Raw genomic sequence first — 16,745 nt, 5'->3', positions numbered from 1 at the left:
GCGGATGTGGACTGCATGAGTTGTAGTTGACAGATTGTAAAACCTAAGCAGAGAGTCTCTGCAGCTCCCTCAGAGTTCACATCGGCCTCTTGACCGCTTCGCTAATTCGTACTCTCCTTATCCTCCCTTACAGTTAAGGTTGGCTGTCAGGTTTTGTAATTGTACCAGTTATTTTTTTATTCTCAAATGAACAAACAACACATGAAATGTTTAAACCTGGGAATAATGTTTTAGAAGCGAACCCTGCATTGGACTTCACAACCTTCTTGGACTTTACGATGGTGACAGTTGCGTGATGTTCTGTCACTATTTACACTGAGGTAAATTTACTACTTACGTGACTTCCGAAGATGGGGATTTTATCTAAGAAAATCAGAATAGAGGGAGATAAAAATCAGAGGATCATGTTAACTTCTACCTCACAGTTGTTTGCTACTCTGTGTTTGTCTCTATCCCATTAAATACATTGAAGTGTGTGGTTGCAAATCGACAAGAAGTTCAAAGGGTACGGCTACTTCTGCCAGGAAGAAAATCCTGCACTTCAGACACTTTGACTGACTCTGAGTTCATCTTGCAGCTCCATAGATGCAGGAAGAAACTGCCTTCTGATGTCTCTGACCCAGCTCAGTGTGTCCGAAAAGAAAGCTTCGGAGACTCCCAAATAGGAATGAACTCCGAACCTTTTGCTTAAAGAGGCTTTGGTTAAATTTCAAAGGCTTCCTGGTTTTACTTTACTGGCCAAACATGCCCCAGCTGTACACAAAGTGGCCACTCTCAGTGTGACCCGATGAAGGTGGAGGGGAGATCAGACACCCCTTGACGTAACCAAACATCCCAGTTAAAAGCAATTTAAACAGACGGGATGCCATTGGTGTTTTTGTTTGCTTAAAGCAGGTCAATCTTCCCTCATGGCACGTGTGATGTTACAGAATGTAATTTCATACCTGAGCGTATGGCTCCAAGCCTGCATTCCTGTTTGACATGGTCAAGAAATTAGAAAATGTTCAAAATGAAGCAAACTTTGAATCTGTCAAATCCTTAAAACGTCAGTAAAATCACAAAGCATGCCTCCACAGGCACTTCCATCAATCAGCCAAAATTCATCCCTATGTTATTCAAATGGGTGGAGAGATGGTGACCCTGCATCTTATATATCGATTGTCTCGAAGCCTTCCTTATGTGCCCAAAATTCCTTTAAAGACATGTTTAAGAGCTCTCTGCCTTGGAATGGACTAACTCAATTATCATAGCAACTGGCTGTGCTCTTTAACATGTCAATAGTGCTTGTCCCGCATGCATAATTTTGCTGTGTTATTGTGGTGGCCCCTGTGTGTTTCTCCCTGACAAAAAAAAAAACCCAAACCTCAGGCACGGGGCCTATTGTCATCAGCGCATCCATCTGGATCAAGGCCATTAGAGGATATTTGCACTTCCTCTGTGGCTCCTGGCTCTCTTTGACATGCAACAGAAGGAGCAGGCATCACCCACCAGCGCAGGGCCAATTGAGGTGCAGATTGGCCAGAGGGACAGTGAAGAAGGGCAGCCAGTGGGGCAGAACTCCTGTCGAAACCAAGTGATGGACACCCAAGCAGCAGCTGCTGGTTGGCCCGCGGTTCCTGGGATCCGATGGCGATTGATGGGACATGACGAGCCAGGCGCCCTGGTTTCATTCCTTGGTCCCCAGGGATGTTGCCGGGTGTATCAGAATGTCAGCGACTCTTGACTACAGCACACTTCTGGTGTCAAATGGCTCCTACCCACAACTGCCCTTTTGCTTGTTCTGACATACATCAACAGGAAGCTTTTTAGCCTTTCACAAATTTATAAGCATACGCTGGTTTTCAGGGTGAAAAATTATAATTTCCTTTTTTTTGGAATTTTCTGAATAACAATTACAGCAATGCAATTAAAATGCAGTTGTGTAGTTGTGCAGAAGAGGATTAGAGCCACTAAAAAAAAAACTTTTCTGATTTAAATCTCAAAATTCTGACTTTAATCGTCTGAGATCAAAAGTCAGAATTCTGAGGGAAAAGAAGTCAGAAATATTATTTTTTTTCAGTGTCCTTAATACTCTTTTGTAGTGACGAGTGCAGCTGCGGTCAGATGTCTCTACACACACTGTAAAAAAAATCTTACAATTTACTGTAAAATACCAGTAGCTGTGGTTGCCAAAAGTTTTCCATATTTTGCCACAGCTGCCTTACTGTAAATTAGAAACTTTTTTTTTTATTTTAGTGTTTTTTACAGTGCACCATGTTAATTTGATACAAACCTAGATGACTTTTTTATATTAGGGATTAGATTCTCGCATTTGAAAGCATTGTTACACTTAGAACCAACACATACTTGCAGACTCAAATATAGTTTAAATCAGATATGTACATACACTATCTAATGAGAAACATAATATATTTCTCAAACTTTGGAACAATTTTTTTGTAGGACTTTGAAGAATTGAAGTCCTACAAAGTCTTCAGTTTTTGGGGGGAAATGTTTCCTGTGGGTTTAGTGTGGAGTCTCTCCAGGTTCTTCTCTCTACAATCTAAAAACTTACATGTTAGGTAAACTGATGACTCTAAAATTGTAAGTCATCCCACCCTGTGAGTGCTGCTGCAGCATGGAGTGGTGCACTTCATAAAATAGATGCCATCAAGATGAAATAATATAGTGTGGAAACATTAAAGCAAAAATCTAATGACATAAGCGGAAACCTAAATGCCAAATTACTCTCACCAAAAGTTGAAGTTTTGGAGTGGCCATCTCAAAGCCTGATCTTAGTCCAATACTAAATGTGTTGGCAAAGTAAAACCAAAGTTTGTCACAAAGATTTTGTGGTTCGGGAGCCATAAAATCATAGAATTGTAAAAATGTGTGTAGAGTTTTCACCCTTTGTAAATTTTTGCTGTTGGATCTGTTGGTTATATAATAAATGCAGCCTGAGAAACAAACAGCTCAGTTAAAGTGCAAAAATCAACATGTTACATTCATGAGACTCGGCAAACCTTTTACCAACCCTGATGTTGTTAAGTCATTTTTAGTGGCGCAGAATGCTTCTTTATTACTGTGTAAAGTGTGTTCTTGCACAGGTGGGAAGACAATTAATAGTGAAAGCTCAGTTATACATATTACCTTGAAAAAACAACTCCTATAGATATATCAAATAAAACCAATCCCAGTCAAACATATGAACACTTTAGCTGTCAATCTACATCTCCCCACGTGTAACTTATACGCCTGCACTGCATATATTACCTCAGCGAGCCGCGTGTCGGTATGCTGACAGCACACAGATATGAATCTTGATTTGATTAGGAGTCAGAGCTGGGCTCTGAGCGCCAGAGCCAATACCGGTTCAGGCGGGTGGGCCAGGCAACTGTTGCAAAGAAGCGAAGGTGTGGAGAAAGGGGCAAAGTGTGATGGGGGTGGGGTGGGGTTACCTGCAGCCCTGTCTCCAACTGGGAGTAATTTGGAACAGACTGCTCCCAATGTGTTCATTAGGTTATGATTGGGCTGAACACAGGTGGGGAGGGCCTGCCCAGCCTGACGCTGAATAGTCCTGATTGTGCCCGGCATAAAACGCCATCTGTTTCGATGTGGCAGCGCAGGGGAGAGAGCGAAGCAGGAGGAAGGAGGAGGGTGCTACTGGTGAAAAGTCGCGTGTTATGATACGTGGACACTTTTTGTTCACCGACGAAGTAAAATGATGAGGAAGAAAATGTCATTTACGATCGCATTGTTGTGAATTCACAAACTTTTTTTTTTTTTTTTTTTAAATCTTGTTGCGAAACTATGTTCATTTCTCACTGTGAACTAATCTGAGTGGCATCTCCCAAGCTAAATGTCTGACTGTGAGTATAAGCAGCTGCTAGACTTTATTTATGGGCTGCTTCAAAGCTGAGATGTTTTTTGGTTAATCCTCGGCTCAAACAAGCAGACATACAAAATGTTAATCTAGGTGTTTACATGCACATTTACTCTGTTCACTCAGCTGTAGACACAACAGTGCTTAAAAATATAAAATTACATTCATAGGTCTCCTGTGGGTAAAAGCGGAAAAGACAAAAATATCTTTTTACTCAGTCTGCCTATTTTTTATTTTTTTACATATTTTTTCGCTCCTAATGCAAGGCCCTGGGTGAGGGGAGGAAAACGGGGAGCGGGGGAAGAAGGCCAGCGTTTGCTCGACTTTTGAAGCGTCTTTATCGGGCTTGGCAGCGTGGTCTTGCGTGTCCAAGCCTCGTCGTGCTTTTCATCCTTTGTGCCGTCCAAGGTGTGTCCAATGCAGTGAGGCTTTGTGTGGTGAGGGGAGACAACACATCACATTCTGTCCTCTGTCTCAAGCTGGGGGGATGGGGGAGACTGAAGGGGGGAGAGGCTGTACAACGGAGGGGTGGAGGGGGACAAAACGCAAACTTATAGAAGGCAGCGGCTCTTCAAAGCCGGGATGCACAAAGGCTTATAAAGCGTTACTTCATGCAGAGTTGTGCCAGATGTAATTGTGGGGTTTTCTGGAGATAGAGAATCACATGAAATTCTCTGTCCCACCCCTGAAACGATGAAAGGGCTGCCACAAGGAAGCTGCAACTGCTAAACGGTGAGAGCAGAAAGGTTTGCTTCACTTTTATGTGCCATAAATAAGAAAGGACAAATGCCAACCAGGGTTGATGCTGCATGATGAGGCAGGCTTGGCTGCCAACCCCTCTCCATTTTAGGCACAAACTTAGGCTTTCTGCTGAAACTGAGGTACAAGTACCACTATACGGCAGTGGGAATGGATTTAGTGGTATTTTTGATGAAATACCTACTAATATAAATAAAGTGACAAAGGAGCTCATCCTTCCAAAAGATAGAACTAAACACGCTGAAGCAGCTTTCAGTTTTTATGAAGCAACTTTCTGCTTGTTTATATAAAACAAGGTAAAAAAAAAAAAGAAAAACTTTTTATTTGCTGTTGCCTATTCTTAGAATATGTATTTTTTATTTATTTACTTATTTTTAAAAACTTTGTAAATTTAACTTGTCTAATTTTAATCGGTTTGATGAGTTTTTTTTCTTGTTGCATGTTGTTTTTGTATAAGAAGAGCAAAGTGCTAAGCAGATTAGCACTTTGAATTGTCTCTGGCTGAACGATGCCATATAAATAAAGCTGCCTTGCTTTGCCTAATAAAAGTAAAACCAAAGTTTTGCAGAGGCCCAGTCAGACTCCAGAACTTAATTCAGTTCAATTGAAAGCCACTGTAACAATGATGCAGACCTAATATGCCAAAAAAATCAAAAATAAATGTTGCTAAAGTACAAATGAGATCTTTGATTTACTCAGAAACAACTCCAGAAACTCAAAGTTTAAGCTGAAACTGACAACGAAGAAACAATAACAAAGTTCTTGAACATTTTCACCAGCAGAGGTTGTTCACCATTGTCCATGAAAGCCGTCATAAATTGCACAGCAGCCATATTGGATTTTGAGGTTGGTGTTAAGCGATGTGATGTTTTTTAAAAATGGTTGCACTCCGAAACTTTAGGAGTTATTGGGGCGATAGTTGTTCTAAAAAGTTTGAGAGACTCTGCTATTGGTTCTTTTAAGTCTGTGTCTCTGCCTTCAACAAGAACAACAAAAAAAAAACAATGTTGATTAACTCTTAATAAGCCCAGAGGTGGGTAGACTCTGCACAGCACATGGTTCGTGTAGGCAGGCAGTAGTTTTCCTCATCAACCTGACTAGTTCTCATCTGTTTCCTTTGGTCTCCTGCTGAGATTGGATGGTTGTCGAGTTTGCATTGTTAAGTATCTTCTCAGGCACAAATGCTGCCACTGTCAGGTACATTTGCACAAGCTTTTTTTCCCCCTTGTTGTGTGTTTGCGTGTCTGCGAGCAGGTGAGTACGTGCATGGGTGTGTGCGTGCTGCTGACAGCGAACAGTGAAAGGTAAGGAGGAAAGGGTGGCGCCATCACTTTAAGCCTGTCAATGGGACTCCCTTAGGAGGGGCACGCCCCGGCTTTTTTTTTTTTTTTTTCCAGACAGACGACGAAGGCAAGTGAGGCAACAGATCCGTCTTTGCATCTTAAAGGTTCAGCAGAGGCTTCTGTAGCCGTAGAACAGTAACTTCTTGTTCTCTCTTCATGTTTTATGACCAAAGGCCTCCTGCTAAGATTCAGGAAAATATGGTGTCTGTATTGGCAAGGTCAAGGCTTAGATGTCTTGCAAAAAAAAAAAAGACTTTAAGAGTGACAAAGGAAGTTAAAATCACTGAGAGCCTCATCAAGGTGACATGGAGTGGGGACAACACCAGCATGTAAATGCAGCCCAGTGGCTCTTATGTTTGGAGGATGGCTACACTTGGGGACCCTTGTTTGTGTAACCTCAGTTTCACCCTGTGTAAATATGAACTAAACTTTCTTTATGCGCATAGCAAAAGCTGATGGCATACATTAGCTCGCTGAAGCACTCTTACAATGGCTGATCACAGCAGACACAAAAGAGATCTCGAGGAAGCTCCAGTGATTTTACAGTTTTCTCAGGTCACTGTTAACATTTTCACAACGGTTATTTTATCTCTCAAAGCAACTGGTGCAAGCTGCAAAACCTAATCGATAACCTACAAACGTGTGTCAATTGCTCAAAAGAAATGAAAGTGTCAGTGCCATTCAAATGAAAAGTCCTGTCACCATGTTTATGAGCAAATGTTCACTCTGGAAGTGTTTTCTGATGCAAAAATGTCTAATTTTGTTGAAGATCACTTTAAATCTACATCCCTTTATTTGCTGAGGTAAATTAGCACAAGGCACTGAATACAAATGCTTAGCATATTTACTGCACATAGTTTTTGCAATTCTAATTTGTTCACAGCTTTCTACAAAAGCAAAGTACAAATCTATTTGTAACAAACATAACAAAACACCTTTTGGGCAAAGCTCTGCATAAACTGAAAGCTAACGTTCACCGGAGAGAAATTGAGCAAATTGGAACACATAATCAAAAAAGAATAGCAGGACAATAAATAAAGTTGATAGAGTATGGCATCTTTTTGTTTGTAATGAAACAAAAACGTAATGAGCAACGGAACGAGAACAACTAGTTTTATAGGGAACATCTATGACATAAGCAAGGGAAAATTTAATAAAACAGCAGAGAGTTGTTTTGTACCAAATGAAGCATGTTCACAGGAGGGAATGAGAAACTCTCACTATGATGTGGGCAAAAGACTAAACGTGGAGATTGAACCTGCAGGGAGGAGAATTTTAGTTCTGATCAGGAAAATCCACAAAAGCAACTGGAAACAAACTACAAGCAACACCAGAAGGAACCAGCCAAATGGAGCCTCACCAAATATTGCCACCATTGGTTAAGATGAGCACGAACATCTGAAAATAAGCGGTTGCCATGGAGATTTGTTAGCCCAAGATCCCTCTCCTTTTCTGCGTCTCTCTCACAGCAACATGTTGAGAAGGTTTTTATCTGACCATTTCAAGATGGTTCCATTTATTTTAAATGTCTTAATTATTGTTCTGACTACAAATGAGCAAGTTTAGGAAAGTGACTACCAACACATGCTGGCCTTGTGTTGGTACAGCATGTGTGCTTGTTTTTCCCATTTTGAAGAGAACCTAAGTCAGATTGTCTCACATGATATTTGTTTTTTGAGTAAACAGGAAGTCATGGGTTATCATTTAAATGTTACTTGATACATTGATCAACTTAAGACAGTAAAATAAATCTTAAGACTTGCTTCAGCTAAATTTATTTTACAAAAAAACTAAAGGCTTTAAATAATACTCATAATTAGGCCCGAGCAGCTAAGCGCTGCGAAGGCCTATTGAATACATGCTGTTTATTATTTTTATTATTATTATTATCACTATTATTAACCTAGATTTCCCCAGGAAAATATCATTGAGATTAGAAATCTCTTTTTCAAGAGATTCCCGGTTAAAACTGGCAGCAGAAGATATTTTGTTGATAGAGAAGTGTTGACACGGTGCTTAGGTTGTAGACATATTTATTTCTGGGCAAGAAACTTTTTTGTAGCTATCTTAGGATCTAGGAAGATCAACACACCTTTTAGGAAGGCATGATTTCTTGTTTCCCCCTTTAATATGAATTTGGCCTCTGTGTCACATTATAAATATACCAGGTCAAAGAAAACGTCAGTTTACTAATCAAAATTTATTGAGTTCAAGAAGGGCTAGAGTAAATTCTGGAAAAAGGTTTTGAGTTACAGCAATTTTAATATGTTTTTATTTATTTAAATTGAAAACAGATGTTGCATTCACTTTAAAATTTTGTCAATCAACTTCTGACTTTATTTCAGGGTTGTTGTTTTTTTTTCACATCTGCACCAGAGCTTCTGACATTTTGCACAAAACAGCACAATTTGGTTGATTGTTCCAAAATTAATTAATTTATACATTTAAAAAAAATGAAATCTCAAGCGATTAGGAGATGAAAGCAAACTGTAAGCGTAAGAACCAAAGTTTGTGCAAATAATTTAGCGCGCTGGCCCAAGAAAGTGTGAAACTTTTGGATTAGTTCTGACATCCTACCTCTCCACATGTATGCACCGTTCTCAGGTCATACAACAAAGCACAGGGGTCAGTGAGCAGGTGTCAGGGATCATGATATCCCAAGGGTTCTCGGAGTCTCATCCTGAAACCTTTAACATTTTTCAAAGGCCTCCCGTTGTCCAGGCCCTCATCAGCACGTGGCCTCAATGGCCTCATACACATATGCACTAACCCACAGTCCTCTCCAGTGGGTGAAGGGAACCAGCATGCATCACCTGGAGCTCCCTGCTACTTGCCAAGTAGGCTTGGCGTGTCCAAAACCAGCCTGAAACGCAGCAGGGGGAGCGGTAATGATGGTAAAGGGGCACAAACGTGTACCGAGGGCAGACTTCATTTTTTTCCAGAATTCATTAAGGATTTATCACACATTTATGTGGGAGCACACGTACTCAAATGTTTCACCAGCTCAAGTTTAGAAGAACATTACCTCAAAAAAAAAAAAAAGATTGTAACACTCTCAAAAAGTTTAAACTGTTCAGCAAGCAGAGAGCGTAAAGATTGGTGGTTTAAAACAAAAAGAATACAGCCTTCAGAAGTCCAAAGTGTATCTGATATCTGAAAGTGTCCACTGGGCCTTCACAAAGTGATGTGGTTAGAGCCGCCGATGCAGCAAATCTAAACCCCAATCTTCTTGTCTGTTCAATCAAGCATCAATAAGCTCAGCCCTCCTCACTACTTTTGGCAATCGCAGCTCACAAGTCCCAACTTACAGAGAGGTCCAGAGAGTCGTGTGGCAGGCTGGGATGAATGCAGGTGAACACACTTCGCACAGGTTTGAGTGGCTGGAAAAGAACGAGTAGCTCAGTCAAACTAGCTAAACGGGTGAGAATTAAGATGTTGCAGCGTGGGATGAGGCAGTTATGCATACATAACGTGTTGAGGCTGGGACCCCCTACTGCGGCGAGGCACGACAAAGCCTCTCTAACAGCAATACCTCTGGGACGGCTAATGATTAATTAGCTTGTGTCATTAAGTGAGGCAAATGTCACCCGAGCTTCCTGGGGAAGCTGTCACACCATGTGTAGGCCACTCACAAGTTTGCCCCTCAGGTGCCGGTGGAGGGGAGGTGGGCGGAGGAGCGCCGTTACTGGTCGAGCCCTGACATCTAGTGGCCAAATATGAAACTGCAGCGCTCTGCAGCCTAAATACTAAATGGTGATATTTAAATATTCTATCGAGATGGGCCAACTTCTGTCTCCCGCTGATGAAAACCAGCCCCGCAGCATTATGATGCTACCACCATGCTTCACCGGAGAGATGTGAGTGTGACATCACAGGGTGACGCACAGCTCATGAAGTCCAAAACGTTTATTATTTGACAAGAGCACCTTCTTTTGCAGGTTTGAATGCTAAAAAAAATAATCACTGACTTAATATATCTTTTTTTTTTCATTTCATCAGGTTCCACAAAATTATATTTTGTTAGTTGAAAGCAAAAAAAAGATAAAATAATTTAACTCCATGACCTTCTAAAATAACGAATTAATCTAACGACGTCAAATCACTTCAGGTTGACAACAGAGAACCTAACTGAACTCGTTATATTTCTTTGTGTTAGTTTGACGCAGTATGCAACTTATTTTGCATTTTTTCACTCAACATATACAAATTATGTTACTTTACCCACAAAAATGTTGTTTTCCAGTTAAGTTTGTAGTTTATCTGGTTAACTAAATTAACATTCGTCACACAAGTTAGACACAAATGAATTAAATAGGCCTAATATAATCTCATTTTCTACTTTCACGCCATGGCTTGTGGAAAACAATACAAAAATCTGCTTATGACTTTCTTTTAATAAGGAAGTCTTCTTGCCATATTTATAAAAAGTCTAAATAAATAGTTTGATTCAGATTTCTGCTGCTCCTCCAGAGCACATGACCTTTCACCTCAGCTGACAAGCCAATCACGGAGAGCATTATTCAGAGAAGTTGTCAAGACTGAGTTTGCAGTTGTGTCTTTGTTTTTCTGTCTTCAAAAGCTCCTGTCTTTGGTGGTTCTCAGAAGAAACTTGGTGTCAGACATTTACAAGGTAAATGCAAAGCTAATTAATGTTGTGGCGATATTAAGCACATGTGCTTCAAGCAGAAACTACAGGAATGCAAAGGAGAATATTTAGTACCTCAATCTGGGAAAGACATCAAACCCAACTTAGTTTGGAAAACTACAGGGACAAGATGTGCTCAGCTGTTACCAGCAATTAAAGCCACAACAGAGTATTTCTCTAACATCATTATATTTATACACTTACTGGACATTTTCACTCAGAAAAAGAGCAAGAGAACAGTAGAAATGCTTTAAAAAATATTACTGCAGCCACTGCTGGGTTTGAAATGTGCAGCGGCAGCCATATTGGATTTTCAGGTTGTGGTTGGTGAGAAATCTCTGGCTTTCCCATTTTGAATTCCAACTGCAGGGGAATTTAGTTTTTCCCCTTTGAATGATTGTTTTAACTTCTGACTTCAACTCAACATGGAGTAAAAATAAAAGTTTTCATATAAAGGATTTTTTCTTTTTTGTTTGTTTTATATAAAATAGACAAATGGGAAAAAAGTTTAAATCCTGTTGTATCACCTGTCAAATATGGCAGTACTTAGATTTATTGGTATTTAATTAGGTGGTACTCAATATAAAAAGTTAAAGAAGGTTTGGTCTAAAAGCAAAGAATGACATTTTTTAGGAAGCAAATGTGCAAATGTCACATTTTCCATGCTTTTATCAAAATAAGTGAAGCTGTTTAGATTTAGCTTTCATTCACTTGTCTTTGATCATTGAAACAGCTGAGATGACCTCCGACCTTTAATGTCACTCAACTCACTGACCCTGGCGTTCTCTGTGGCAAAGTAAAACATCCACTTTAAAGATTTAAATTAGGAAGATATAAGCAGGAGATGATCGAACTGAACTTGCAGACTTGTTAACATTCACTGACTTTAAGAATAAAAGACGCTGATTTAAATATTCTTACCACAGAGCCGAGGGGAACGCTGGATCCTGCAAGATTTTGAGCGAATCCAAGAACAAATTGCAGTTGAACTCAATTAAGGTGCTCTCCTCTCCATCAGCTGGCAGCGGATGTTTTTTTTTTTTCCCTCCACACATTCTCTCTCCTGCTTGCTCGCTCTCTTCCTCCATCACATCATCAGCATTAACCGAGCTGCTTTTTGTGCTGGTCAGCTCTCAGTCCGGGCCTTCACTACGACCAGACCAGGAAGGAGAGTGAGAAGGCCCGTCTCTGCACCAGGGAGTGGCGGCACAACGTGGAAAACACTTAACACACCCACACACACACACACATATGCACCTTGTGTCTGGGTGTGCTCACGTTCACATCACACACACTCACACAATCTGCCTCACCCTTACATAGACATACGCATACAAAAGCACACCTGTCAGGGCCTTTCCACTGTGTGAGCAAAAAGCAAAGAAGTCTGGCCCCCCCTCCGACTCTCTGTATGTGGTATCCCATGTCTGTTATATTAAAGCAAATCCATTCAGTTCCCACTTTCTCATCTGAAATAATGGCATGAGCAATTTTCACATTTAGGCAAGCAAGGACTCATGCAGTCTGCCTCTCTCTCTCTGCTTAATGAATGGAATCAGGACTGGGCCCCCGTGGCTGTGGTCTAATCTGCCTTTGAAGATTTCCACAATTTACAGAGCAAGGAGAGAGAGGAGGAAAAAAAAATAAACCTCAGCCTCTCTTACACAGCCCCTCTTCCTCTACAAAAACACACACAGTGAATAAGTCATTTGCTTATATCTATTTCTACATTTACTTGTATATTGTCAAGTGTGCCCAATTTACGTGCTGTTGACCGCGGCCAAAAAAAAGGGGGCCCCGGCAGGACTCACTGGGAGCCTCCTGATTGTGCCAGTCAACTGGTGTGTGACGTCCATTTGAAGGGGAATCTGTCAAATAGAGAGGTTGAACTAAAACGCTCTTTGCTCCGGAGTACTCTCTCATTGCCACTTTGCACCATAACATGTCTTGTCCTAAAATAATTAGATTGAGGCTTTGGGTGATGGAGTGGCCGGATCCTCAATGGTCAAAAGAAGGAATGGTCTGGGCATTGAATGGAAACCTCCGATCTTAAAAAACACTTTATTTCTTTACACTTGAGGTTTGTTGTCTTTTGTGACTATTATCCCCATTCACCAATTGCTTTCATGCAGCTGTGCCCCTCTTAAAACGTCTTTGTGCCAGCACTATGAATGCAGGGAATGTGTCCGTGGCAGGTAGCCCTTATTGCAAGTTAATCTCCTGAAAGAGCTGCATACAAGTACTTTTAAATTCTCCCCAAAACCACAGAAGGCTCATCATCAATCGAGCACTTCTCCCCCTTTTGTGGGGCTGATGAGTGTGGTGCACGGACGGTGACAATGGCTGCCAAGTGTGGCAAAGTAATCACCTTCTGGGGAAAACACTGGTAATTACTTCTAAACTGTTTGGGCTTCGGAGACAACTGCTATTGTGCAATAAAATGAAAGGCTTTCTTTAGAGAACAGCGCCGTGATGGTTGCTCTCAATCTGTTTGTCATCTGTTTGTTTACAGAGGTTTTTGCCTTGTGCAGCTGACCACCACAGCCATGCGTTTCTCATTCATGTGTGTGGATGTGGTTCAGTTTGACGCCGTCCGCCGGGGATGGGAACGTGCCAAATTCCAGAGACAAGAAGGGACGCATTCACACACTAAACATGTTGCACTGCGTAAAGAAGGAAAAGAAGTTCTGATGTTGCAAAATGCATTAAACATGAGATCGGTTGTCCCTGCTTTTAATTTTTGTGAACATGTGCCATTCCTTTTCCAAGCTTTTTTGCAGATTTGAAGTACTTCACAGGCCAAAGTCATTTTTAATTCAAAATGCAAAAATAAATTGCGATTTTTGTTTATTCCTGTTCGATTGTAAACTATGCGTGATGAAGTAATCTGATTTTTGTAGAAACAGGATCTGTAAATGATGGTAGATAAAAGAATCATGCAATAGCTGCCTTAAGAAATGCTAATCTTTCCTGTTATTTTTGAGTTAACTGCTTTCTGGATCTAGAAAAGAAACTTCTAGAATGTTCTCCACAACAACAACAACAACAAGCTAACTAACTATCAGAGATAGACAACTATCTTTAAAAATGTTTGCTGTATTTAGGCAACATCTATGAATTGGAATGCTTAAAAAAAGGTTTATTGATTTTATGCAGTTAAAATTGAACCAAACAGCTTTTTTCTGCTTTACCTAACATTTTTTTATTATTTTAATGAATACATTTTTTAATTTATCAGTGAAAATCTTCCTGTGAAAAGTAAAATATAAAGATATTTACAAAGTCATCTGCATATTGCTTTACTGCACTACCACTACAGAGACCAACTCAAAGTATTACAGAAAGACTCCAGGATTTGAAGCTCAGTACCTTCTTGCTAAAAGAAACCAGAGCTCCCAGCTGCTCCACTGCGTAACCTCCATTCACACATAAACCTGTTTTGATCTAAACCAGTGATGCCCACAGTCCGTCTTCAAGCGCCAGCATCTTGAATGTTTCAATTCTTTCCCTGGATCAACACACCTGAATCAAGTGATGGTTCATTGGAAAACCTCTGCAGAACTTTGGCATGCTGAGGAGTCATTTTGAACCATTTGAATCAGCTGCGCAGAGACACAGCTAAAGCTGGCAGGACTGGAGCCGGACACCCACGATCTAAACCAGGGGTGAGCCAAATAATGAGGTTATTAGCAGGCCTCTGGAGAACCCGACTGCATATTGAGGAGGTAATTCAGCCGTTTGGTTGAGCCATGTTGGAGCAGAGACACATTTAAAACTGGCAGGACTCTGGCCCTGGAGGCCTGGATATGAGGACCCCCCGTCTGAACCAGTGTTTTTCTAAATGGAGGCCACCAGGGGGCGTTAGGGGAGCTTCAGAAAATTGGAGGGAAGATGAGGGGGGAAAAAATGCAAAAGTTAAATTTTTAAAAATCCACAGAAATTTTTTTTAATCACATATTTTAAATTATTTATTTTGTACAAAATCTAATCTGTTTTTCAATAATTACTATAAAAAAGAGAGGACTGTGGTGGAACATTTTAACAAGTTTTATATTATGACAGAAACATCAGCCATAATATTTCACTTGATAAAAAATTTCCTCTACAGAATTAATGGTCAACTGAAATCAGGAGCTATGAGGCAACGTTTATACTAAACAAATGTAATAATTATTGAATAGTGAGTAATAGTGAGGAAAAACATTTGAAAAGTTGACATTTCTCTGAATATTTGGTAACTTCCAGCCAGAAGTTAATACTGTTTGGGGGGATGAAAAAGTTTGGGAACTCCTGATCTGAACCATCCTGTTGCGATTCTGGCTGTATGTTTAGGTTTATTGTCCAACATAAAACATCTCCTTAATCTCATATGTTTTCTTTCCGGATCTGTCTGTATTTTTGATCCGTCCATCTTCCATCCACTCTGACAAGTTTCCCTGTCCATGCATCAAAATGAAAGCATCCAGATAGAATAATGTGGAGTGAATTTTGTGGATCAAATATACTCGATGGTCAAAAAGCTTTGATTTGGTCTCATCTGACCAGAGCGCCTTCTTTCACATGATTGCTGGGTCCTGTGGCTTGTGGCAAACTGCAAATATTATGTCTTATTACATAACTTTAACAATAGCTATTCTGTAAAGCCCAGATTTGTGAAGCGTTGCATTGTTTTAAAACATAACCCTGTTTTAAACTTTTGCACAGCTTTATCTTCAAAGACAGCAGTATTTCCACCGACTTTGAACACAGGCAGGCTCTATTTACCAATTAGATTATATTTTTGGAGAGGAGTCAAAGTCCAGGAGCCAAACACAAATCACACTTTTCAGATTGTTCTTTGTAGAAAGGTTTGGAAAATGAGTACCATATTTCCCCCATTTCATAATTATAAACATTGCTGTGATGTTACTGTTACATTCAGTCTCAATAAAACACTCTGAAGCTTGAGGAAGTAACATGACAAAACCACATGTAATGCCATCTTTGTTTATCTTTAGCCCCAAGTTAAGTCTGCTTTATCGACAAACCTTCCCAAATACATACAGTAATCATAAATAGATCAAATTAGATGTTTTTCTGCATGTCATTTGTACATTAATGCATGAAAACATTCATTTTTGGTTACTTGATCTCTATAAGCTGTATGCATGTGTGGGTACCGGTCCTATGTTGACCTGTGATGGGCTGGCGATCCAGCAGCCAATGGCAGCCGTAGTTAGAGACCGTACAAGAATAGGCGCGTTTAGAAAATGGCTGCACTGGCCACAACTTCCTGGTCCTTGATGGTCAGTTCATCATCGTTCTTCATGTCTAGCTCTCCATCTTCTGACCTCTAACTCAGCACACAAAAGTCAGAGAGTTTAGATTTTCCCAAATAGCAGTTTGGGAAAATTTAACAGTTTCTACTTTCTTTTTAAGCATTTGTTTACTTTTCAAAGAGAGAAAATAAAAAAATATCAAGAGTCCTGGAAAATTCTAAGCAGAGGGGAAAAGACAACATTGCATTCTGTTAGCTGAGTTTTGAACATTAGCAAGAGAAAATTAGTACTTTTTGACGTGCACTCCTTTAAAATTCCCTAAATGTGTTTTTTCTAAGAACTTGCATCACAACAGCTTTATAATCATTACATGTTTCATCTCAAGAGCACAGACTGTGAAATAAAACATTATTTAATTAAATGTAATGTGACCTGAAGACTTTCTCAGCAGTGTAGGTCAAAATGGTGGAGTGTTTACATTTGTGTGTCCATAAGCCTGTCCATGGTCAGTTTTAGTGTTTCATCACTGAATCATTCCAAACATTTCACTTCAATGTTAATGCGTGTTTACAGCATGTTTGTTAGCATAGCCCGGGACGGTGTTTACCACTGCATTGCATCACCTTCGCTTTCAGCACCAATGTGGAGGAAGTGGCTGACTGAAAAGTCCTTCACTTTGCCTCAGTCCGTCTTAAATAAGCTTAAAGTTAGATTAGGCAAGGTTTCTGGATTTTGATTATATGTGCTTTGTGCATGGTGGAGTTTCAACTTGCCTCTATAAAAGCAGCAAGAACCTGTTTTACTCACAGAAGAGTTGCTGAGCCAATTTTCTTTCCAGACTTGAGCTTGTTTGCATTTCAAAGACATGAACGTTCTTG

At 40.2% G+C, this 16,745-nt stretch overlaps 1 long non-coding RNA gene across 1 annotated transcript in view; it reads right to left on the bottom strand.

Moving 5' to 3' along the window:
• The window catches only part of LOC145553123 (uncharacterized), a 124,141-nt gene extending 111,779 nt beyond the window's left edge, over window positions 1-12,362 (bottom strand). The window contains exon 1 of the long non-coding RNA XR_014089341.1: window positions 11,531-12,362. This is a non-coding gene — a long non-coding RNA (uncharacterized LOC145553123). The remainder of the gene's footprint in view (window positions 1-11,530) is intronic.
• Window positions 12,363-16,745: the final 4,383 nt, after the last annotated feature.

Source organism: Poecilia reticulata, chromosome 10 (genome assembly GCF_904066995.2).
Source record: "Poecilia reticulata chromosome 10, P_reticulata-male-v2, whole genome shotgun sequence".
NCBI classification, from domain to species: Eukaryota; Metazoa; Chordata; class Actinopteri; order Cyprinodontiformes; family Poeciliidae; genus Poecilia; species Poecilia reticulata.
Note: the sequence above shows the minus strand (reverse complement) of the source record. Positions and strands in the feature narration are given on the sequence as shown.